We start from the raw sequence: 26,232 nt of genomic DNA on the forward strand, positions 1-26,232 counted from the left end.
AATGAACTGATTCATGTGAACTGATTCTGTAACCAAGGCTGAAATTTATGGTAGTATATGGGAGGTGTTGTCAAGGCTATGTCAAGGCTTCTCCTCTAAACAGACCAAACATTATGTATTTTTTTATGTTTTTTTTTTTTATTTTATTACATTAGATTAGATTAAACTTTACTGCCATTGTGCAAGGTACAAAACCAACAAATGCAGTTAGCATCTAAGTGGCCAATTTACAATAGATAACAGTAAAAAATAAAGTATGAGATTCATATATACAGGTATGAGGGTGATTAACGTACAGAAGGTGCAGTAGGTAATAATATATGGTAAATATAGTAATATACAATATACAACATACTGTGCCTAGATTATGCATATACTGACATGTCAGAAGATAATATACTCAAAAGACATGATATAATTCTTTTCCTTTTAGGAACTCAAGCTGCATCGCAACACTTTACAAACGTGACTGCATTGTCAACGCTCTATAATAATGTGTGTAGTCAGTCAAAAATTTGACGCGCGGCATCACTGGTGGGTTGGCGTCACAACCAGGAAGCATACAAGCACATGGAGTGAAGCTGAAGCAAGCTTCTGTTTGTTCATGAAGCGCTTTGTTGTCAGAGTGTGCAGGTGAGACAGGTTGAGTGGAGACTGGAAAGAAGGACCTAAATGCAGGATGCGACAAGGAGTAAGGAAAATACAGACTTTAATAAAAAAAAAAAAACTGAGCAATGGGGCAAGGCAAAAACACAGTCCAATAAACTCTCCAGGGTCAAAGCACAGGCAAACAATTCCAAAACAAATAACCAGCAAACAGAACTAGGAGGGGCAGAGAAGAAACAAAAACCAGTCCAGCGAAGAGGCAGTGTGGAACAGGGGTCAGAGCAGGAACCAAAGCAGGCAAGGTGGCAAGAATATTCTTCAGGGACTTTGGAAGCCGGTGAGATAATCTGGCCCTGAGTTAAAGTCTTGGGTGTCCTTAAATCGAAAAAGGAAGTGTGCAAAACTGGAAGTGCACGCCACGTGTCCGGAAGATCCTGATCCTGTGTATTTATGTCAATTGTTTGTTGATTGTTTGTCTCCAATCTGTGGCGTTCCATCAATATCTCCCACCCCGCTTTTATGAGCTGCTCAGCGAGCGCAGCCGCAACCTCAACCCAGCACCTCCCAGCGCCACTACAGTGTTTGTCCCAATCTGGTGGGAACTAAGCAGGCTCATGAAACAAGAAGTAAGCACTCTCCTGAGGATGGAGGCCATCGAGGTAGTCCCTCCATCAGACAGAGAGCCAGGGTTGTACAGCCAGTACTTCATAGTTCCCAAAAAGGATGGTGGGTTGCGTCCTATGCTAGGTCTACGTCAGTTGAAATACTCTCTCATGAGACTTCGGTTCAAAATGCTGACCCTCAAGCAGGTGGTGTCTCAGATCATATCCGAGTACTGGTTTAGATCTACTTTCATGTATCCATCCTTCATTCTCACAGGAAGTTCCTGAGGTTCGCTTTTGGGGGCCGAAGCTTACCAATATCAGGTTCTTCCGTTTGGCCTTGCCCTGTCACCCTGCACCTTCACAAAGTGTGTGGATGTGGCTCTGGCTCCCCTGAGACTTCAGGGCATACGCATCCTCAATTATATCGACAATTAGTTGATATTAGCTCGATCAGAGCAGATATCGGTCCAGCATCGAGATGTCATTCTCGCTCACATGAAGAAACTGGGGTTTCGGCTAAACGCCAAGAAGAGTCTGCTTTCTCCATTACAGAGAGTCACTTATCTAGGTGTCATTTGGGATTCGACAACTATACACGGGCAGCAGAAAGCTTGCGTCCATTCTTATGGCCATCAGGAAGGTTAGAGGACGTCAGTTTGGTTGATTATGATGTGCCATGCCTACTTCAGTCAAAAGGTGCAGGCTATTTGTTGGTACTTCTAAAAATGTAGACAGTAGCAAGGGACGGAGCTTTCATTTAGAAAAGTACCACAGTTATGGTACAGGCATCCAATCAGTGCTTAGGACTCAGACACAGTGTCAATGTTCAAGTCTTGGTTAAAAACATATTTGTTGCATCAAGCTTTTTGTTAAAAGGTTTCTCTCAGGTAAAGAGGTAAAGGAGCAGATCTGGAGGGATCATGGTTATAGTTTACATGATTTTACTATTGACTTGATCTATTGACTGTTTAATTTACTTGGGATGTTTGAATAACCCCAACGCATTTCACACTTTCATTCAAGTTTGTTGTCAGTGTTGTGTTGGGCTGTCATCCAAGGGATCTCTCATGTCTCTGTTACCTTCTGGCTGTCCCTTATACATGCTCTTAATGTTAAAGTGATTCTGTCCCATTCTTCTTTCTGGACCTGCCTAATTCATCCTAATGCCCTACTTTGATAGTTCCACATAAATAGTTTAAAAAGCCATGCGGTTACAGCAGAAGGGTAAAAGTCAAGGACCATTTTAAGAATCTGCACTGTAATTCATAGAAAACAGTTTGCTACAATGGCTAATGGGAGAAAGAAGACAATAGATAGGACTGCAATTACCATGAGCAGTTTTATATAGTTTTCATCAGTGAACCATCAGTTGATAATGATGGAAGAATAATAAATGGATGTTCTTTGTCAGGATATATGAGAATGGGTTCCCTTTTAAGTTTGAAGCCTTACATGGTGTAAAGCTGCTTTGGGGCAATGTCCTTTGCTAAAAGTGCTATACAAATAAGGCTGCAAATTGTATCTATTGAATAGCTCTGTGTGTGTGTGTGTTTATTTGCAGGGAAATAGAGGATAAGTTTGTTCATATGGAGGGAGAAAATATAAATAAATTAATATCCCAAGAAGAGTGTCATTCTGTCGTATCACATCCTCCAACTCAACACATGCAGTCGCTCCCAGCTGCAGCAGTGCAGTTTCTCTACTATCGGACTGAGGAAGGTTTTTGTATGACTCTATATCACTGTGTGAACAGGTCCGTGCTACTGATATAATGGTAACTCTGACAGTAATAATCTCCTGCATCTTCAGTCTGGACTCCAGTGACGGTCAAAGTGAAATCAGATCCAGATCCACTGCCACTGAAACGAGCTGGAAAACCTGACTGTAGCTGATTTACAACTTTAATCAGGAGTTTAGGAGCTTCTCCAACTTTCTGCTGATACCAGTGCAACAATTCACCATTTGAATTCTTGGTCACTGCCTGACTGGTTTTACAGTTGATGGTGACTGTTTCTCCTGGAAGAACAGATTTCATTGCAGGAGCCTGAGTTACTGTGATTTGACCTCTGCATTCTGTAAAAAAACCACACAATAATGCAGGATGAAACTGAAATATTAGAACAGAAACAATACGTGTATTTGTATGAGCACATCATTGTAGAGATAAAATATGAAGCAGTGTCTGACCTTGAGTCCAGAGGATCAGTGTCCAGATGAAGACGGGGATCAAAGTCATGGTAGCTGTGGGTGAAGTTTCTGTAGCAGCAGCTCTCAGTCATGAAGTGTGAAAGTCACAGCGCTATAAACACTCCCAGAGCACTGAAGCATGTGCTGCTAATGCAAAGTGTCCTCTAAGTATGGAAACATCTTTAATACATTCCCCCAATCTTATTGTCATTCTCACGTTCAGTCACAATGGGAGATTTCTTGGAAAATATCGAGATGTTACAAGTGAATGTATGGAAAAAACAGAAGTTCAGGCATTCACTTTAATTACATCAGGATTCAGGCTGAGATTTTGCAGAAACCAACATCATACATTTTTTATTTACCATCTTTATGTATCATGTATATTGTGTTAAATTATATTGTGTTTAATTATATTGTGGAAAATCTCCTCACTAATCAATCATTTGGTGTTATTTCTCCCTCTGTCTTCTGCACTGTGAACAGTATGCTGTGCTAAGAGTCAGAGAAGTGTGTGTGTGTGTGTGTGTGTGTGTGTGTGTGTGTGTGTGTGTGTGTGTGTGTGTGTGTGTGTGTATGTGTGTGTGTGTGTGTGTGTGTGTGTGTGTGTGTGTGTTCACTGTAGTGTAACAGAGGTTTTTGTACGACGGTTTCATTAGAATGTATCACTGTGGTGGACTTTTGGTGGAGGAACAAAACTCAGCATCAGTAAGTCACTTTTACTTAAAAAAAATATATATATTTTCTTGTTATTTGGTCCATTCTTTATTCATTGCTTATAAATAATTGATTAACATAAATAAATGAAATATAATTTGTGTATCAGTAATACATTGGGAGAAAATCTAACATTTTTGTAGTAAAATGAATTAGAAACGAGTGTATATTGAACATGTAATAAATCTCCAGTGTGTTTGTGTTGGTGAGTGAAAACTGCTCACTGGTTCATATCTGCAGTGTTGTGTAAATTTTTCTAAAGTCTCTGTGCTGATGGAAAATACCATGGGCGTAAATTTCATTTAACAGTAGGGGGGGACAATAAGTATAAAATTTCTCATGAGCAATTTTCGAAGGGGACAAAAATAATACAGTCAAAAAAGTGAAAAACTTTGTTTCTATCATTATTATTGTAGCATGGAGACTGCGTCAATTACAATGGTAATTCAAACTGCTTTACATAAATAAAGTAAAACTATCATAAAAAAATTATCACAACAATAAAAACAAGGAATTAAAAAAAAGGTTTAAAAATAGATTTACAAATAATTGACACATAAGAACAGTATAGAAATTGATTATACAAAAAATACAGTGGGGTCAGTTCAGATGTAGCACAGTGCTCATTTAGTAAATGCACAGATATCAATATGCTAATTGTGGCCGTTAATGTTAAGTTACATTATGCCATGTCGTCCAAATAAAACACTGTATGGGAAACGGCTTTGGCGTGTTAGTGTAAGTGCACTATGCTACAAGCTATTGTAAACAATCTAACGTTCACTAGATAAGTCATATTTTAATCGCTAATAGAGCAGATTCATGGAAAATTACATCGATAATCAGTATTTTTGCGCAACTAATTTATGAATGAGTCTGTATCAACTATATTAAAGAGAATCGCTTTATTTAAAGTGAATAAAATACACTAGTTTATGGAGTTGAACATTAATTGAGCAAAAACATTTCTGTTATCAGTTTAATTTCTTACTATCACACAGGGAGCACTTTCTATGACACATCAGTAAGACGTGACTAAAACAGAATAAAGCTGATTCCGAGTCGCTCCACAATATAACGACTAGCTCGTAAATGTTCTCCTTCTGATTAGTTCTACTAAACTGCAGTGATATAAAGAATATTGTGTGATTTCTTTTTGTGTTTTCTGTTCTCCAGAGGGTCCCACTGTAAAGCCCTCCGTGTCTCTGCTCCATCCATCGTCTCTGCAGCTCTCTGAGGGACCGGCCTCACTGCTCTGCCTGCTGTCTGCCTACTCTCCACAGGGGGCAACAGTGAGCTGGACAGTGGACGGCTCAGTGGTGAACGAAGGGGTTCTAACCAGCCCTGAAGAACAGAAGAAGGACGGTTACACACGCAGCAGCACCCTGACCCTCAGCAAAGCGCTCTGGGAAAAGGGGGAGGAGTTTGTCTGTACCGTCTCCCATGACAGTGTCAATCATCCGGTCACGTTCAGAAAGAGCCAGTGTGAAGACTAACAGCTCCAAGATAGAATTAAACACTGAGCTGCTCACACATCCATCTACAATAGAGTTTCAATTCTACACAATGCTGATATTCCTGTCTTTACTCTCTTCACTGTCCTGTTGCTCTTCCTGTAGTTTTGCTCTGCTGAAATAAAGCTTCATTTTGGACATTGGGTGTGTTTTATTAGAGTTAGTAGTCATTATCAGTGTGATGAGAGAGTGTGTTTAGCTGTACATTCAGTTCTGTGTGTTGTGCTTCAGTGAGTTTGGCTGAAGGAAGTTGAACATCTGGTGAAAGTGGTGCTCTATTTTGGGAGAAAGAGGATCATTCAGCCGTCTTCATGTAATTCTCCCTCTCATTTTACAGCAAACCTTCTCTGCTAAACTAAACACTATCAGAAGCACTGACCTACAACCTAATTTCTAATATTTGTTCCATGAAATTTTATTAATTCCCAACAGTTTATTCTCTTTATTTTGTAGCGTTTCTCTTGGCTGCACTGCTTCCAGCACGTGTTACATTTTTTGTCTAATCAGATTACTAATCAGATAAATTTATTTGCTCTCAAAAATACTTAAAAATACACTTTTAAGGAAAGCCAGACATCATGAGAACTGCTGCCAACCCCAAACATAGCTAGCTTCTCTCAGCTCCCAAAAAGGTTTGTTCTCCACTTCCAGACCAGTGAATATGAGCGGTACCACTGGATTACAGCCTCTGAGGAACGGTGGAAATTATAAGTCTGCATCTCTGGTGAGTAGGTTGTATTTAATTTACATTTTTATGTTTTTGTCACGATATTAGACAAATATTGATTCTGAACTGCTCCAGATGATGTAGGTGGCACAGTTGCGGATGTAGTGTAGAGGTTTGGAGCTTGCTTTCGTAAGTCCCCACTGAAGGCCCTAAATATGTGTTACCTGTGTGTATCCAGGGAGGAGCAATATTTATGATACATGTATTTCATATACATATTTAAAATATAAAATAGGATTTTGTAATTTGTATTTGAGAGGGTTGATGAAAATGGCCTAGTATTTTGTATCAAAATACTTTAGTGTTTTGTATTTTTGTAGTTTTATAATACTGTAAAATACTTTGTAAGAAGGCTACATGATGACATCATAAAAATGCTGCCTCTGATTGGTGACTACTCAGTATTTTGACCAGACTTGTTGAGAACAGAACAGGAAATTGATGCATATGAAAAAAGGTGGTGAAGGTAAGAAACGTTCAGGCTGCCAGCTTTCAAAAAGGTGTCCGATGATCGATAAATAAATATTTGATTTAGAATATTGTACCCTAATTGAAGCAGCTGTTTTGTAGGATCATGATTTTGCATAAGGTGCATAAATTACTGCCTGACACATAATATATTATTATATTTATGTTAAACAATCATAAGCTAATTTATTAGCAACTAGTTAGAAACTAGTTGCTATAAATACAGCTAAATCAGATGTTTTCTAATGAATGACTTGTTTGGCATTGAGTCAATGCTGCTGATGTAAAGTAGCTCTTCGTTACCAAACACTAAGTAACTAAACTAGGATGCAATTATTAGTCAATCGCAAACTGTTCAACAATAAACTGTTGGGGACTTTAAAACTAACCTTCATCTGGGAGATCACAGGGACATGTATGTGAATATTTTATCTGTTAACTGGTTGCATGTGTCCAATTTACTGCATGAATCAGCCTGAGAACAGCTGTTGCCATCAAACATTGTTTACTTAATCATCTGAGTCGGTGTAATGGTGAAGGAACAAATCAAAATAGCTAATTGATGGAAGGTTTGTGAAGAAATGTCACGCTCCCTTTCAAAAGTACATATTGTTTTATTTAGTTTATTTTGATAAATGCTGTGGCTGCTGTATTTTGCATTTTTTTGTGATAAACATTAATTTAAGTTATTTGGTATTTTATTTTAATATTAGATTCTGATGTCTCTTTGCCCAAACCTTTGTTTATCATTGCAATGTCCTGCTCTAAATAATAAATAAAAGCCTTTAAATCAGAAAACATGATTGCTTTACATTATAGATGATGCACAAAATACACAATTAGTGTGTGTAGTGTGGTGTGATGGAGTGTGCACAGTGTGGAGTGATGGAGTGTGTAGTGCAGTGTGGTGTGATGGAGTGTGTACCGTGTGGTGTAATGGAGTGTGTAGTGCTGTGTAATTGAGTGTGTGAAGTGTAGTGTGATGGAGTGTGCGTGATGTGATGGAGTGTGTAGTGTGGTGTAATGAAATGTGTGTACAGTGTGGTGTGATGGAGTGTGTACAGTGTAGCGTGATGGAGTGTGTACAGTGTGGTGTGATGGAGTGTGTATTGTGGTGTGATGGAGTGTGTGTAGTGTGGTGTGATGAAGTGTGTACAGTGTGGTGTGATGGAGTGTGTATTGTGGTGTATTGGTGTGTACAGTGTGGTGTGATGGTTATTGAGAAATTTCTAATGTGAGGTGTGAGTTAGTGTGATGTGGTTCTTCTGCTCCACAGAGTGTCATTGTATCGTAGCACATCCTCCAACTCAGCACCTGCAGTCGCTCCCAGCTGCAGCAGTGCAGTTTCTCTACTATCTGACTGAGGGAGGTTTTTGTACGACTCTATATCACTGTGTGAACCAGTAGCCAGTGATATAATGGTGACTCTGACAGTAATAATCTCCTGCATCGTCAGTCTGGACTCCACTGATGGTCAGAGTGAAATCAGTTCCAGATCCACTGCCACTGAAACGAGCTGGAAAACCCGACTGTAGCTCCTTTACGTATTTAATGAGCAGTTTAGGAGCTTCTCCATGTTTCTGTTGATACCAGGATAAGCGATTACCATATGTGCTGTGAGAAGACACTGCTTGACTGGTTTTACAGTTGATGGTAACTGTTTCTCCTGGAAGAACAGATTTTACTGCAGGAGTCTGAGTTACTGTTGCTTGACCTCTGCATTCTGTAAAAATACACAATAATGCAGCATGAAACTGAAATATTAGAACAGAAACAATACGTGTATTTGTATGAACACATCATTGTAGAGATAAAATATGAAGCAGTGTCTGACCTTGAGTCCAGAGGATCAGTGTCCAGAAGAAGATGGGGATCAAAGTCATGGTAGCTGTGGGTGAAGTTTCTGTAGCAGCAGCTCTCAGTCATGAAGTGTGAAAGTCACAGCGCTATAAACACTCCCAGAGCACTGAAGCATGTGCTGCCAATGCAAAGTGTCCTCTAAGTATGGAAACGTCTTTACCACATTCCCCCCCTCATTCACAATGGGAGATTTCTTGGAAAATATCGAGTTGCTACAAGTGAATGTATGGAAATGACAGAAGATCAGGCTTTCACTTTAATGACATCAGGATTCAGGCTGAGATTTTGCAGAGACCAGCATTATAATTTTTTTCTTTACCATCTTTATGTATCATGTATATTGTGTTTAATTGTATTGTGGAAAATCTCCTCACTAATCAATCATTTGGTGTTATTTCTCCCTCTGTCTTCTGCACTGTGAACAGTACACTGTGCTAAGAGTCAGAGAAGTGTGTGTGTGTGTGTGTGTGTGTGTGTGTGTGTGTGTGTGTGTGTGTGTGTGTGTGTGTGTGTGTGTGTGTTTATGTTCATTGTAGTGTAACAGAGGTTTTTGTACGACGGTTTCATTAGAATGTATCACTGTGGAGGACTTTTGGTGGAGGAACAAAACTCAGCATCAGTAAGTCACTTTTACTTAAAAAAAAATATATATTTACTTGTTATTTGGTCCATTCTTTATTCATTGCTTATAAATAATTGATTAACATAATTAAATGAAATATAATTTGTGTATCAGTAATACATTGGGAGAAAATCTAACATTTTTGTAGTAAAATGAATTAGAAACGAGTGTATATTGAACATGTAATAAATCTCCAGTGTGTTTGTGTTGGTGAGTGAAAACTGCTCACTGGTTCATATCTGCAGTGTTGTGTAAATTTTTCTAAAGTCTCTGTGCTGATGGAAAATACCATGGGCGTAAATTTCATTTAACAGTAGGGGGGGACAATAAGTATAAAATTTCTCATGAGCAATTTTCGAAGGGGACAAAAATAATACAGTCAAAAAAGTGAAAAACTTTGTTTCTATCATTATTATTGTAGCATGGAGACTGCGTCAATTACAATGGTAATTCAAACTGCTTTACATAAATAAAGTAAAACTATCATAAAAAAATTATCACAACAATAAAAACAAGGAATTAAAAAAAAGGTTTAAAAATAGATTTACAAATAATTGACACATAAGAACAGTATAGAAATTGATTATACAAAAAATACAGTGGGGTCAGTTCAGATGTAGCACAGTGCTCATTTAGTAAATGCACAGATATCAATATGCTAATTGTGGCCGTTAATGTTAAGTTACATTATGCCATGTCGTCCAAATAAAACACTGTATGGGAAACGGCTTTGGCGTGTTAGTGTAAGTGCACTATGCTACAAGCTATTGTAAACAATCTAACGTTCACTAGATAAGTCATATTTTAATCGCTAATAGAGCAGATTCATGGAAAATTACATCGATAATCAGTATTTTTGCGCAACTAATTTATGAATGAGTCTGCATCAACTATATTAAAGAGAATCGCTTTATTTAAAGTGAATAAAATACACTAGTTAATGGAGTTGAACATTAATTGAGCAAAAACATTTCTGTTATCAGTTTAATTTCTTACTATCACACAGGGAGCACTTTCTATGACACATCAGTAAGACGTGACTAAAACAGAATAAAGCTGATTCCGAGTCGCTCCACAATATAACGACTAGCTCGTAAATGTTCTCCTTCTGATTAGTTCTACTAAACTGCAGTGATATAAAGAATATTGTGTGATTTCTTTTTGTGTTTTCTGTTCTCCAGAGGGTCCCACTGTAAAGCCCTCCGTGTCTCTGCTCCATCCATCGTCTCTGCAGCTCTCTGAGGGACCGGCCTCACTGCTCTGCCTGCTGTCTGCCTACTCTCCACAGGGGGCAACAGTGAGCTGGACAGTGGACGGCTCAGTGGTGAACGAAGGGGTTCTAACCAGCCCTGAAGAACAGAAGAAGGACGGTTACACACGCAGCAGCACCCTGACCCTCAGCAAAGCGCTCTGGGAAAAGGGGGAGGAGTTTGTCTGTACCGTCTCCCATGACAGTGTCAATCATCCGGTCACGTTCAGAAAGAGCCAGTGTGAAGACTAACAGCTCCAAGATAGAATTAAACACTGAGCTGCTCACACATCCATCTACAATAGAGTTTCAATTCTACACAATGCTGATATTCCTGTCTTTACTCTCTTCACTGTCCTGTTGCTCTTCCTGTAGTTTTGCTCTGCTGAAATAAAGCTTCATTTTGGACATTGGGTGTGTTTTATTAGAGTTAGTAGTCATTATCAGTGTGATGAGAGAGTGTGTTTAACTGTACATTCAGTTCTGTGTGTTGTGCTTCAGTGAGTTTGGCTGAAGGAAGTTGAACATCTGGTGAAAGTGGTGCTCTATTTTGGGAGAAAGAGGATCATTCAGCCGTCTTCATGTAATTCTCCCTCTCATTTTACAGCAAACCTTCTCTGCTAAACTAAACACTATCAGAAGCACTGACCTACAACCTAATTTCTAATATTTGTTCCATGAAATTTTATTAATTCCCAACAGTTTATTCTCTTTATTTTGTAGCGTTTCTCTTGGCTGCACTGCTTCTAGCACGTGTATGTGGATGTTACATTTTTTGTCTAATCAGATTTCAGTCTCTATGTGCTGCTATGTGAATCTAATCTGCCCAGGGCCTTCAAAGACCGTACTGCTGGCCTTTTTAGCTTAGTCGCTATTAGCAATGGGTCTGTTTCTTAAACCAATCAGATTTCAAATTCCCTCACTGGGCCAGCTAGCCCAGAATAGCATCAGCATTTTCCATCCTCTGACTGGTTGGTCAGAGGGAAACTGGCAAAACACATGTGTAGCTCTGCAGCTCTAAATAATAAATAAAAGCCTCTAAATCAGAAAATATTATTGCTTTACATTAGTGTGGTGTGATGGAGTGTGTACAGTGTGGAGTGATGGAGTGTTTAGTGTTGTGTAATTGAGTGTGTGAAGTGTAGTGTGATGGAGTGTGTGTGTGATGTGATGGAGTGTGTAGTGGGGTGTAATGAAATGAGTGTACAGTGTGGTGTGATGTAGTGTGTACAGTGTAGTGTGAGAGAGTATGTAGTATGGTGTCATGGAGTGTGTACAGTGTGGTGTGATGGAGTGTGTACAGTGTGGTGTGAGGGAGTGTGTACAGTGTGGTGGGATGGAGTGTGTGCAGTGTGGTGTAATGGAGTGTGTACAGTGTGGTGTGATGGAGTGTGTACAGTGTGGTGTGATGGAGTGTGTACAGTGTGGTGTAATGGTTATTGAGAGATTTCTAATGTGAGGTGTATGTAAGTGTGATGTGTTTTTTCCTCCACAGAGTGTCATTGTGTCGTATCACATCCTCCAACTCAGCACCTGCAGTCGCTCCCAGCTGCAGCAGTGCAGTTTCTCTACTATCTGACTGAGGGAGGTTTTTGTACAACTCTATATCACTGTGTGATCCAGTAGCCAGTGATGGAATGGCGACTCTGACAGTAATAATCTCCTGCATCTTCAGTCTGGACTCCACTGATGGTCAGAGTGAAATCAGTTCCAGATCCACTGCCACTGAAACGAGCTGGACCACCTGACAATAGCTCCTTTACGTATTTAATGAGCAGTTTAGGAGCTTCTGCATGTTTCTGCTGATACCAGAATAAGTGATTACCATATGAGCTGTGAGAAGACACTGCTTGACTGGTTTTACAGTTGATGGTGACTGTTTGTTAATGTGTACAGGAGTCTGAGTTACTGTGACTTGACCTCTGCATTCTGTAAAAATACACAATAATGCAGCATGAAACTGAAATATTAGAACAGGAACAATACGTGTATTTGTATGAACACATCATTGTAGAGATAAAATATGAAGCAGTGTCTGACCTTGAGTCCAGAGGATCAGTGTCCAGATGAAGACAGGGATCAAAGTCATGGTAGCTGTGGGTGAAGTTTCTGTAGCAGCAGCTCTCAGTCATGAAGTGTGAAAGTCACAGTGCTATAAACACTCCCAGAGCACTGTAGCATGAGATTTAATCGCTAAAAAAACATTTTCACTTCCAACATGAAACACACAGAAAAACTAAATTTGCACAATGTGCATGTAAGGGACTTTTCCTTGTCAAATTAATCATTTAAAATAGGAAACACTGTACATTATAACGCAATTCGGGCAAATCACCACGAGGTCTATTTGTGGAAGCTGTTTTTTTTTATATATAAATTTGAATCCTTAATACAATTTCCTATCTTTTGGTGTATAAAACAGTAAGTTGAGGTGTAACAATCATTTCACCAAAATTCACTGCATTTTCACTGAAGATTCTAAATATTAATTAATACAAACTGATTATAGCATATTATATTTAATGATCAAACCCTCAAAAATCCAATTTAAACAAAAAGTCTCTGGCCCTGAGGAAACGGTGGATTTAAACAGACTGAACTCCGGATCAGCACCAGAGGAATCATCTTGATCAGAGATAGAGCTCCAAAGACGGTGAAGCTGACACCTGTTGTGACTGTTATTACCTGGTTGTCTAAGTGTAGGTTATAGGTAGTAAAGGTGATAAAGTACAGTGAGGGTAATAAAAGGGGATTCTGTGACCGCTGTGCTCTACATGTGTTAAGTTTATAGATTGGGCAGATTGAGACCTCTGGTGTGTAAACAAGGTAATGACATTAGATAAATCATTTCAACTAAATTAAATCAAAAGCATCATTACACCTCTAGTTGGCAAGTTTTCAATTCCAGGGCTCTTCTAAGAAATATAAAAATAATAATACCAAATTATTAGTAATGTTTCATGAATACTGACTTGAAAAGGTAAACACACTGTGGAAAGAAAAAAAGAGACAAAACATGATCCAAGAACCAACCCCACAAAAGCAATGTTAAATATAAGTTTATTTATCTGAATTTAGTGTGACAAATTTTCTCAGAGGGGGAGCCGCGATATTATGGATAATTTTAAATAGAACAGAAATTTGGTTATGTTTAATGAGGTTTTCAAAACTCAAAATATTATATTTACTCAGTACTTTTCAATGATGGTACTGATGAGGCTTTTTATCATGGATTTTTATTGCCCTTTTATATAACGATTCTAGTAATTTTACCGATGTTTTACACGCCTGAGACAAACTAGACATGCAATACAGTAGATGATGAACAATCATAGCATTAAAATAAATATTCGAGGCTTCCGTAGTTAATGAATTTCTTATATGTTTATAATTCATCAAATTAAATTTCAATTTATTACCAATTTTTTTTATATGACTTTGGTCCCAAAATAGACCCCTGCGGCACTCCCATCGAGATAGCTCTTAACGCAGATTTGATGTTATTTACTTGTACACAAATAAGATCTTATCCAGTTTTGGGTGTGCTCAGAGAGAGTATATTGATTGATATGTCATCTTTGTTGTATTCTGAATAAAATATTGAAATTTGAAAGTTCCACATCATTGCATTCTGTTTTTATTCACAATTTGTACAGTGTCCCAACTTTTTTGGAATCAGGTTTGTAAATTAACTTTTCTTATTCTCTTACAGAATGTGTGTGTGTGTATATATATATATATATATATATATATATATATATATATATATATATATATATATATATATATATATATATATATATATATGCTCCCTTTTAAAAGTATTTCTAAGTGTTTTTAAAAGATATGCATATAAAAGATATGTAACAGATATAATATATATAAAAGATGTATGTATCTTTGCCCAACCCTGTCCTGCTCTGAATTATTAATAAAAGCTTTTGAATCAGTAAACATAACTGATTTACATTATAGATGATGCATATCATACACAATTTGTGTGTATTGTGGTCTGATATACCGAGTACAATGTGGTGTGATGGATTGTGTACTGTGTGATGTGATGGAGTGTGTAGAGTTTGCTGTAATGTAGTGTGTACAGTGTGGTGTAATGGAGTGTGTACAGTGTGGTGTGATTGAATGTGTACAGTGTGGTGTGATGGAGTGTGTAGAGTTTGCTCTGTAGAATTCAAGAGTTATATTTATATTAAGTGTGTAATCTAGCTTACCTGTGTAGAATTATTAATTGCTAGAGATTCAAAGCTCTTTTGTACGTTACTCTGGATAAGGGCGTCTGCTAAATGCATAAATGTAAATGTGTACAGTGTGGTGTGATGGAGTGTGTACAGTGTGGTGTGATGGAGTGTGTACAGTGTGGTGTGATGGAGTGTGTACAGTGCGGTGTGATGGAGTGTGTACAGTGTGGTGTGATGAAGTGTGTAGTGTGGTGTGTTGGAGTGTGTACAGTGTGGTGTGATGGAATGTGTGTATTGTGGTGTGATGGAGTGTGTGCAGTGTGGTGTGATGGAGTGTGTGCAGTGTGGTGTGATGGAGTGTGTACAGTGTGGTGTGATGGAGTGTGTAGTGTGGTGTGATGGAATGTGTGTATTGTGGTGTGATGGAGTGTGTACAGTGTGGTGTGATGGAGTGTGTACAGTGTGGTGTGATGGAGTGTGTGCAGTGTGGTGTGATGGAGTGTGTACAGTGTGGTGTGATGGAGTGTGTAGTGTGGTGTGATGGAATGTGTGTATTGTGGTGTGATGGAGTGTGTACAGTGTGGTGTGATGGAATGTGTGTATTGTGGTGTGAATGGAGTTTGTACAGTGTGGTGTGATGGAGTGTGTTTGTAGTGTGGTGTAATGGAGTGTGTACAGTGTGGTGTGATGGAGTGTGTGTGTAGTGTGGTGTAATGGAGTGTGTACAGTGTGGTGTGATGGAGTGTGTTTGTAGTGTGGTGTGATGGAGTGTGTACAGTGTGGTGTGATGGAGTGTGTGTAGTGTGGTGTGATGGTTATTGAGAGATTTCTAATGTGAGGTGTGAGTTAGTGTGATGTGGTTCTTCTCCACCACAGAGTGTCATTGTGTCGTATCACATCCTCCAACTCAGCACCTGCAGTCGCTCCCAGCTGCAGCAGTGCAGTTTCTCTACTATCTGACTGAGGGAGGTTTTTGTACGACTCTATATCACTGTGTGAACCAGTAGCCAGTGATGGAATGGTGACTCTGACAGTAATAATCTCCTGCATCTTCAGTCTGGACTCCACTGATGGTCAGAGTGAAATCAGTTCCAGATCCACTGCCACTGAAACGAGCTGGAAAACCCGACTGTAGCTCCTTTACAAATTTAATGAGCAGTTTAGGAGCATCTCCATGTTTCTGCTGATACCAGTGCAAGCGATTACCATATGAGCTGTGAGAAGACACTGCCTGACTGGTTTTACAGTTGATGGTAACTGTTTCTCCAGGAAGAACAGATTTCACTGCAGGAGTCTGAGTTACTGTTGCTTGACCTCTGCATTCTGTAAAAATACACAATAATGCAGCATGAAACTGAAATATTAGAACAGAAACAATACGTGTATTTGTATGAACACATCATTGTAGAGATAAAATATGAAGCAGTGTCTGACCTTGAGTCCAGAGGATCAGTGTCCAGATGAAGACGGGGATCAAAGTCATGGTAGCTGTGGGTGAAGTTACTGTAGCAGCAGCTCTCAGTCATGAAGTGTGAAAGTCACAGTGCTATAAACACTCCCAGAGCACTGAAGCATGAGATTTAATCAGCAAAAAAACATTTTCACTTCCAACATGAAACACACAGAAAAACAAAATTTGCACAAACTGCATGTAAGGGACTTTTCCTTGTTAAATTAAGCTTTTAAAATAGGGAAACACTGTACATTATAAAGCAACTTCGGGTAAATCCATTAACCACTAGGTAAAGGTGAAACAATCATTTCACCAAAATTCACTGCATTTTCACTGAAAATTCCAAATCTTTTTGAAGAAAAAAAGAAATAAATCATATTATATTTAATAAGCAAATCGTAAAAAAATCAAATTTAAACAAAAAGTCTCTGACCCTGTGGAAACGGTGGATTTAAACAGACTGAACTCCGTTTCAGCACCAGAGGAATCATCTTGATCAGAGATAGAGCTCCAAAGACGGTGAAACTGACACCTGTTGTGACTGTTATTACCTGGTTGTCTAAGTGTAGGTTATAGGTAGTAAAGGTGATAAAGTACAGTGAGGGTAATAAAACGGGATTCTGTGACCACTGTGATCTACATGATATCTTTATAGATTGGACAGATTGAGACCTCTGGTGTGTAAACAAGGTAATGACATTAGATAAATCATTTCAACTAAATTAAATCTAATGCATCATTACACCTCTACTTGGCAAGTTTTCAATTCCAGGGCTCTCATAAGAAATATAAAAATAATAAATTATTGTTAATGTTTCATGAATACTGACTTGTACTTATGAGAGAAAATGTAAAAACTCTGAGGAAAGAAAAGAAAAAGAGACAAAATATGATCCAAGAACCAACACCACAAAAGCAATGTTAAATATAAGTGTAGACTACAAACAAGTTTTATTCTGGGTGACAGCAATAAGAGAGAGGGGAAAAAAGGACAAAAGCATTTTCCAATGTGCTTACTTAACATCAAACTCATGAATATGTACATATAAAAAATAAAAAAGTTAGAAGGGAAGAAAGAAATCAAAAGAAGAACAGCCTCTTTGCTCCTGAAGAAACTACTCTAATGACGGTTCAATTTGCTGCGACGAAACAGTGACAAGCGTCCATCCAGCCACTGGACGACTTTTTCTCCTAGCAGATGGGAAAAGACTACAAGGGATTGAAGGAGATGTGTTGTTCCACAGCGCCCTCAGCTGGACTGAGAGTGTCACATTCCTGAACAGACACACACACGCGTACACCTGAAGGGAAAAACCCAGAAGACGAGCAGGAGGTGGTCGGATTTCCAGGTCACTGTTGATTTTATCCAAATGATAATTAATCCCGCTGCTCCATTTTGACCTTGGGGGGCTTGAGGAATGTCCTGTTCTTCTTCTCCTTGGTTTTACCTTTGGCCTGGAAGTGTCTCCAGCTGTCCACACGTCCATCCCTCGAGTCCTAGAAAAGATAAGCAAATATATTACAATAGGATTAAAAGATTTAATTAAATTATATGCAAATTGAGAGTTTAGAAACTCCATGAAGATGTGCTGTACATGGGTTTGAATGGAAGATCTCAAGTAGTCTGATGAATTGGAACACTGAGTGCACCTGAGGCCTCCTCATTTCACTTACATCAGTTCCTGCCTTTGTGACTGAATAAATCTCCACAAAATCTCTACAAGCACAATCCAGAATCTAGTGCAACATCTTCCCACATGAATGTCGTGGATCTTCTGAAAAGATCAGCCAGTAACATCTTTCTTCAGTCACCAGTTCAGAGTATATTAAAGCTGAAATCTGCAACACCCATCAACAAGCTCCTGGACTTCTCTCTCCATCTCACTTCTTTCACTAAACACTATTATTTACTATTATTCACTATTATTTGCATTACTTGCACTAGTGGAACTTTATTTCACTTTTACATTTTTATTCCAGCACATTGACACGTTAATGATAATCACAATCATACTGGGTCACTTTAATCTGTACTTCTGTCTTTATCTGTCGTACATAACCATCCATTCCTTCTGTTTAATTCATCTGTGTGTATATACATTTATATTAACTTTTATTCTCTTCCAGGGTGTGTATATTATAGATATATATTTTTTATCCTTAAACCTTTCACTCTATAGACAGATTAATTTTTTTTATACTTTTATACTTCATTTAATTCATGTTTACATTACTTTTCTCTTTTTATTTTTCTTATACTGTATTTCTTCATTGTTTACAAGCCGGACAGTCAGAAAAGTATTTCACTACGTCAAACTCTGTATGTGACTGATAAAATGTGAATATGTATTTGACTTGAATTTGAGTCAGTGTAATGCAGAAAGAAAAGATCAAATAGACCCTATTGATGAAAATGTTTTGTGAAGGAATTTAATGTTCCCTTTTAAAAGTATTTCTAAGTGTTTTTAAAAGATATACATATAAAAAATATGTAACAGATATAAAATATATATGTATCTTTGCCCAACCCTGTCCTGCTCTGAATTATTAACAAAAGTTTTTAAATCAGTAAACATAACTGATTTACATTATAGATGATGCAGATCATACACAATTAGTGTGTATTGTGGTGTGATGGAGTGTGTAGTGTGGTGTGATGGAGTGTGTACAGTGTGGTGTGATGGAGTGTGTACAGTGTGGTGTGATGGAGTGTGTACAGTGTGGTGTGATGGAGTGTGTACAGTGTCGTGTGAAATAGCGTGTACAGTGTGGTGTAATGGAGTGTGTAGAGTGTGGTGTAATGGAGTGTGTAGTGTGTGGTGTAATGGAGTGTGTACAGTGTGGTGTAATGTAGTGTGTAGAGTGTGGTGTAATGGAGTGTGTAGTGTGTGGTGTAATGGAGTGTGTACAGTGTGGTGTAATGTAGTGTGTAGAGTGTGGTGTAATGGAGTGTGTACAGTGTGGTGTAATGAAGTGTGTACAGTGTGGTGTGATGGAGTGTGTAGAGTGTGGTGTAATGGAGTGTGTAGAGTTTGCTCTGTAGAATTCAAGAGTTATATTTATATTAAGTGTGTAATCTAGTGTACCAGTGTAGAATTATTCATTGCTAGAGATTCAAATTTCTTTTGTACGTTACTTTGGATAAGGGCGTCTGCTAAATGCCATAAATGTAAATGAGTACAGTGTGGTGTGATGGAGTGTGTGTAGTGTGATGGAGTGTGTGTGGTGTGATGTGATGGAGTGTGTGTGGTGTGATGTGATGGAGTGTGTACAGTGTAGTGTGATGGAGTGTGTGTAGTGTGGTGTGATGGAGTATGTGTGTAGTGTGGTGTGATGAAGTGTGTACTGTGTAGTGTGATGGAGTGTGTACTGTGTAGTGTGATGGAGTGTGTACTGTGTGGTGTGATGGAGTGTGTACTGTGTGGTGTGATGGAGTGTGTACTGTGTGGTGTGATGGAGTGTGTACAGTGTGGTGTGATGGAGTGTGTACAGTGTTGTGTGAAATAGCGTGTACAGTGTGGTGTAATGGAGTGTGTAGAGTGTGGTGTAATGGAGTGTGTAGTGTGTGGTGTAATGGAGTGTGTACAGTGTGGTGTAATGTAGTGTGTAGAGTGTGGTGTAATGGAGTGTGTAGTGTGTGGTGTAATGGAGTGTGTACAGTGTGGTGTAATGGAGTGTGTACAGTGTGGTGTAATATAGTGTGTAGAGTGTGGTGTAATGGAGTGTGTAGTGTGTGGTGTAATGGAGTGTGTACAGTGTGGTGTAATGTAGTGTGTAGAGTGTGGTGTAATGGAGTGTGTAGTGTGTGGTGTAATGGAGTGTGTACAGTGTGGTGTAATGGAGTGTGTACAGTGTGGTGTAATGGAGTGTGTAGAGTTTGCTCTGTAGAATTCAAGAGTTATATTTATATTAAGTGTGTAATCTAGTGTACCAGTGTAGAATTATTCATTGCTAGAGATTCAAATTTCTTTTGTACGTTACTTTGGATAAGGGCGTCTGCTAAATGCCATAAATGTAAATGAGTACAGTGTGGTGTGATGGAGTGTGTGTAGTGTGATGGAGTGTGTGTGGTGTGATGTGATGGAGTGTGTGTGGTGTGATGTGATGGAGTGTGTACAGTGTAGTGTGATGGAGTGTGTGTAGTGTGGTGTGATGAAGTATGTGTGTAGTGTGGTGTGATAAAGTGTGTACTGTGTAGTGTGATGGAGTGTGTACTGTGTAGTGTGATGGAGTGTGTACTGTGTGGTGTGATGGAGTGTGTACTGTGTGGTGTGATGGAGTGTGTACTGTGTGGTGTGATGGAGTGTGTACTGTGTGGTGTGATGGAGTGTGTACTGTGTAGTGTAATGGAGTGTGTACTGTGTGGTGTGATGGAGTGTGTACAGTGTGGTGTGATGGAGTGTGTACAGTGTGGTGTGATGGAGTGTGTACAGTGTTGGTGTGATGGAGTGTGTGTAGTGTGGTGTGATGGAGTATGTGTGTAGTGTGGTGTGATGGAGTGTGTACTGTGTAGTGTGATGGAGTGTGTACTGTGTGGTGTGATGGAGTGTGTGTGTGTAGTGTGGTGTGATGGAGTGTGCACTGTGTTGGTGTGATGGAGTGTATGTGTAGTGTGGTGTGATGGAGTGTGTTTGTAGTGTGGTGTGATGGAGTGTGTTTGTAGTGTGGTGTGATGGAGTGTGTACAGTGTGGTGTGATGGAGTGTGTGTGTAGTGTGGTGTGATGGAGTGTGTTTGTAGTGTGGTGTGATAGAGTGTGTACAGTGTGGTGTGATGGAGTGTGTGTAGTGTGGTGTGATGGTAATTGAGAGATTTCTAATGTGCGGTGTGTGTTAGTGTGATGTGGTTCTTCTGCTCCACAGAGTGTCATTGTGTCGTATCACATCCTCCAACTCAGCACCTGCAGTCGCTTCCAGCTGCAGCAGTGCAGTTTCTCTACTTTCTGACTGAGGGAGGTTTTTGTACGACTCTATATCACTGTGTGAACCAGTAGCCTGTGATGCTGTGGTAACTCTGACAGTAATAATCTCCTGCATCTTCAGTCTGGACTCCACTGATGGTCAGAGTGAAATCAGATCCAGATCCACTGCCACTGAAACGAGCTGGAAAACCCGACTGTAACTGATTCACATATTTAATTAGGAGTTTAGGAGCTTCTTCAGCTTTCTGCTGATACCAGTGTAATATGTCGCCATATGAGCTATGGTGATACACCGCCTGACTGGTTTTACAGTTGATGGTGACTGTTTCTCCTGGAAGAACAGATTTCACTGCAGGAGTCTGAGTTACTGTTGCTTGACCTCTGCATTCTGTAAAAATACACAATAATGCAGCATGAAACTGAAATATTAGAACAGAAACAATACGTGTATTTGTATGAACACATCATTGTAGAGATAAAATATGAAGCAGTGTCTGACCTTGAGTCCAGAGGATCAGTGTCCAGAAGAAGATGGGGATCAAAGTCATGGTAGCTGTGGGTGAAGTTTCTGTAGCAGCAGCTCTCAGTCATGAAGTGTGAAAGTCACAGCGCTATAAACACTCCCAGAGCACTGAAGCATGAGATTTATTTGGCAAAAAATGAAACAGAACTGAAACCAATAGGACTAAAAATAATGAATAACCTAAAATTTGCACAATGTGCATGTAAGGGACTTTTCCAGGTTAAATTAAGCATTTAAAATAGGAAACACTATACATTATAAAGCAACTTCGGGTACAACATCACCAGTTCTATTTGTGGAATGTGGTTTTTTTTATATATAAATTTGAATCCTTAATACAATTTCCTATCTGTTGGTGTATAAAACAGTAAGTTGAGGTGTAACAGTCATTTCACCAAAATTCACTGCATTTTCACTGATAATTCTAAATCTTAATAAAGAAAAACTGATTATACCATATTATATTCAATAATCAAACCCTCAAAAATCAAATTTAAACAAAAAGTCTCTGACCCTGAGGAAACGGTGGATTTAAACAGACTGAACTCCATATCAGCACCAGAGGAATCATCTTGATCAGAGATAGAGCTCCAAAGACGGTGAAACTGACACCTGTTGTGACTGTTATTACCTGGTTGTCTAAGTGTAGGTTATAGGTAGTAAAGGTGATAAAGTACAGTGAGGGTAATGAAAGGGGATTCTGTGACCACTGTGCTCTACATGAGAACTTTATAGATTGGGCAGATTGAGACCTCTGGCGTGTAAACAAGGTAATGACATTAGATAAATCATTTCAACTAAATTAAATCAAAAGCATCATTACACCTCTACTTGGCAGGTTTTCGGTCCCAGGGCTCTCATAAGAAATATAAAAAAATAATGATAACAAATTATTGGTAATGTTTCATGAATACTGACTTGTACTTATGAGAGAAAATATAAAAACTCTGTGGAAAGAAAAAAAGAGACAAAATATGATCCAAGAACCAACCCCACAAAAGCAATGTTAAATATAAGTGTAGACTACAAACAAGTTTTATTTTGGGTGACAGGGATAAGAGAGAGGGGAAAAGGACATTTTCCAATGTGCTTAATTAACATCAAACTCACGAATATGTACATATAAAGAATAATGTAGGCGCATGTAGGACATTTCGGAGACAAGGATGAGGAAGGCAAGACTAAGATGGTTTGTACATGTGCAGAGGAGGGACATGGGGTATATTACTAGAGGAATGCTGTGATTGGAGCCACCAGGAAGGAGGAAAAGAGAAAGACCAAGGAGGAGGTTTATGGATGTGGTGAGGGAAGACATGCAGGTAGTTGGTGTGAAAGAGGCAGATGAAGAGGACACGGGTGTATGGAGACGGATGATCCGCTGTGGCGACCCCTAATGGGTGAAGCTAAAAGAAGAAGTGGAAAAAGATAACAGGGAATGGAGACTAAACATGGAACCTGGGGTATAAAAGCACATATCGAGCTTATGGTCAGGTTTCCTCAAACATTTGTATATACAAAATACTGTATACATTTCTTTCAGTGTTAAGATATAGCACCTGTTTCTGAGTGCAGTGACACCACTATGTAGGCAGCTTATATTCTGATATTAATGTTTTATATATATATACAGTGAGGAAAATAAGTATTTGAACACACTGCTATTTTGCAAGTTCTCCCACTTAGAAATCATGGAGGGGTCTGAAATTTTCATCGTAGGTGCATGTCCACTGTGAGAGACATAATCTAAAAAAAAAAAATCCAGAAATCACAATATATGATTTTTCAACTATTTATTTGTATGATACAGCTGCAAATAAGTATTTAAACACCTGAGAAAGTCAATGTTAATATTTGGTACAGTAGCCTTTGTTTGCAATTACAGAGGTCAAACGTTAGCTGTAGTTTTTCACCAGGTTTGCACACACTGCAGGAGGGATTTTGGCCCACTCCTCCACACAGACCTTCTCTAGATCAGTCAGGTTTCTGGCCTGTTGCTGAGAAACAGAAGCTCCCTCCAAAGATTCTCTATTGGGTTTAGGTCTGAAGACTGGCTAGGCCATGCCAGAACCTTGATATGCTTCTTACAGAGCCACTCCTTGGTTATCTTGGCTGTGTGCTTCGGGTCATTGTCATGTTGGAAGACCCAGCCTGGACCCATCTTCAATGCTCTAACTGAGGGAAGGAGGTTGTTCCCCAAAATCTCGCAATACATGGCCCCGGTCATCCTCTCCTCAATACAGTGCAGTCGCCCTGTCCCATGTGCAGAAAATCACCCCCGAAGCATGATGCTACCACCCCCAGTAGGGATGGTGTTCTTGGGATGGTACTCATCATTCTTCTTCCTCCAAACACGTTTAGTGGAATTATGACCCAAAAGTTCTATTTTGGTCTCATCTGACCACATGACTTTCTCCCATGACTCCTCTGGATCATCCAAATGGTCATTGGCAAACTTAAGACGTGCCTGGACATGTGCTGGTTTAAGCAGGGGAACTTTCCGTGCCATGCATGATTTCAAACCATGACGTCTTAGTGTATCACCAACAGTAACCTTGGAAATGGTGGTCCCAGCTCTTTTCAGGTCATTGACCAGCTCCTCCCGTGTAGTTCTGGGCTGATTTCTCACCTTCCTTAGGATCATTGAGACCCCACGAGGTGAGATCTTGCATGGAGCCCCAGTCCGAGGGAGATTGACAGTCATGTTTAGATTCTTCTATTTTCTAATGATTGCTCCAACAGTGGACCTTTTTTCACCAAGCTGCTTGGCAATTTCCCAGTAGCCCTTTCCAGCCTTGTGGAGGTGTACAATTTTGTCTCTAGTGTCTTTGGACAGCTCTTTGGTCTTGGCCATGTTAGTAGTTGGATTCTTACTGATTGTATGGGGTGGACAGGTGTCTTTATGCAGCTAACGACCTCAAACAGGTGCATCTAATTTAGGATAGTAAATGTAGTGGAGGTGGACATTTTAAAGGCAGACTAACAGGTTTTTGAGGGTCAAAATTCTAGCTGATAGACAGGTGTTCAAATACTTATTTGCAGCTGTATCATACAAATAAATAGTTTAAAAATCATATATTGTGATTTTTGGATTTTTTCTTTTAGATTATGTCTCTCACATTTGACATGCACCTACGATGACAATTTCAGACCCCGCCATGATTTCTAAGTGGGAGAACTTTCAAAATAGCAGGGTGTTCAAATACTTATTTTCCTCACTGTATATATATATATATATATATATATATATATATATATATATATATATATATATATATATATATATATATATTATTTATTTTATTTTATTTTATTTATTTTATTTTTTTTAAACCTATGCTGTATAATACAGGATGAGGTATTTCTCTGTCTTAGATTTTCTGAAAAGATCAGGCAGTGACATCTTCCTTCAGTCACCAATTCAGAGTATATAAAAGCTGAACTCTGCAACACCCAGCAACAAGCTCCTGAACTTCTCTCTCCATCTCACTTCCTTCACTGAACACTATTATTTACTATTATTCACTATTATTTATATTTATATATATATATATATATATATATATATATATATATATATATATATATATATATATATATATATATATTACTTGCACTAGTGGAACTTTATACTATTTCACTTTTACATTTTTATTCCAGCACATGGACACGTTAATGACAATCACAATCATACTGGGTCACTTTAATCTGTACTTCTGAATTTATCTGTCGTACATAACCATCCATTCCTTCTGTTTAATTCATCTATGTGTATATACATTTACAAACCCAATTCCAAAAAGGTTGGGACACTGTACAAATTGTGAATAAAAAACGGAATGCCATAATTTACAAATCTCATAAACTTATAGATAACTTATCAAATGTTGAAAGTGAGACATTTTGAAATGTCATGCCAAATATTGGCTCATTTTGGATTTCTTGAGAGCTAAACATTCCAAAATATTTGGGACAGGTAGCAATAAGAGCCCTGAAAAGTTAATTGTACATATAAGGAACAGCTGGCGGACCAATTTGCAACTTATTAGGTCAATTGGCAACATGATTGGGTATAAAAAAAGCCTCTCAGAGTGGCAGTGACTCTCAGAAGTCGGAATGGGCAGAGGATCACCAACTCCCCCAATGCTGCGGCGGCAAAATAGTGGAGCAATATCAGAAAGGAGTTTCTAAGATAAAAATTGCAGAGTTTGAAGTTATCATCATATACAGTGCATAATCATCCAAAGATTCAGAGAATCTGGAACAATCTCTGTGCGTAAGGGTCAAGGCCGGAAAACCATAATGTATGCCCTGATCTTCAGGCCCTTAGACGGCACTGCATCACATACAGAAATGCTACTGTAATGGAAATCACAACATAGGCTCAGGAATACTTCCAGAAAACATTGTCGGTTAACACAATCCACTGTGAAATTCGCCGTTGCCGGCTAAAACTCTATAGGTGTCAGGCTGCAGACGCGGAAGCCGATATAGTCCGATCATTGTCCTTTTATTTCAAAACACCGTACAACACAAAAACACTCATAAGCCGTTGAAAATAACAAACAAAGACATCCGCTCGATACGC

General features: G+C 38.9%; 2 long non-coding RNA genes, 2 pseudogenes and 1 gene segment (V, D, J or C); 2 read left to right on the forward strand and 3 right to left on the reverse strand.

Annotated features, from left to right (window-relative positions):
- Nucleotides 1–2,949: 2,949 nt before the first annotated feature.
- LOC310729355 (putative non-functional immunoglobulin kappa variable 6D-41 pseudogene) lies at nucleotides 2,950–3,447 on the reverse strand (annotated as a pseudogene). The gene is made up of 2 exons: nucleotides 3,399–3,447; nucleotides 2,950–3,284 (listed from the first exon to the last, which is right to left on the reverse strand). The product of its transcript is annotated as a putative non-functional immunoglobulin kappa variable 6D-41 pseudogene (transcript).
- Nucleotides 3,448–3,623: 176 nt separating this feature from the next.
- Nucleotides 3,624–5,767, forward strand: LOC310729176. The gene is made up of 2 exons (XR_014534470.1): nucleotides 3,624–4,106; nucleotides 5,292–5,767. It is a non-coding gene; the product is annotated as an uncharacterized lncRNA (long non-coding RNA).
- A 2,445-nt stretch (nucleotides 5,768–8,212) lies between these two features.
- On the reverse strand, nucleotides 8,213–8,707 carry LOC310729356 (putative non-functional immunoglobulin kappa variable 6D-41 pseudogene; annotated as a pseudogene). The gene is made up of 2 exons: nucleotides 8,659–8,707; nucleotides 8,213–8,547 (listed from the first exon to the last, which is right to left on the reverse strand). The product of its transcript is annotated as a putative non-functional immunoglobulin kappa variable 6D-41 pseudogene (transcript).
- Nucleotides 8,708–8,856: 149 nt separating this feature from the next.
- LOC310729178 lies at nucleotides 8,857–10,963 on the forward strand. 2 transcript variants are annotated; one of them, XR_014534471.1, is made up of 3 exons: nucleotides 8,857–8,908; nucleotides 9,110–9,303; nucleotides 10,488–10,963. It is a non-coding gene; the product is annotated as an uncharacterized lncRNA (long non-coding RNA). The 2 variants fall into 2 exon arrangements; XR_014534472.1 differs by lacking the exon at nucleotides 8,857–8,908 and having other exon boundaries at nucleotides 9,035–9,303.
- A 10,214-nt stretch (nucleotides 10,964–21,177) lies between these two features.
- On the reverse strand, nucleotides 21,178–21,672 carry LOC310729357 (immunoglobulin kappa variable 6D-21-like). The segment is given in 2 exons: nucleotides 21,624–21,672; nucleotides 21,178–21,512 (listed from the first exon to the last, which is right to left on the reverse strand).
- Between the last annotated feature and the right edge of the window lie 4,560 nt (nucleotides 21,673–26,232).

Source organism: Silurus aristotelis (assembly GCF_946808225.1).
Source record: "Silurus aristotelis genome assembly, chromosome: 7".
In the NCBI taxonomy this organism is placed as follows: domain Eukaryota; kingdom Metazoa; phylum Chordata; class Actinopteri; order Siluriformes; family Siluridae; genus Silurus; species Silurus aristotelis.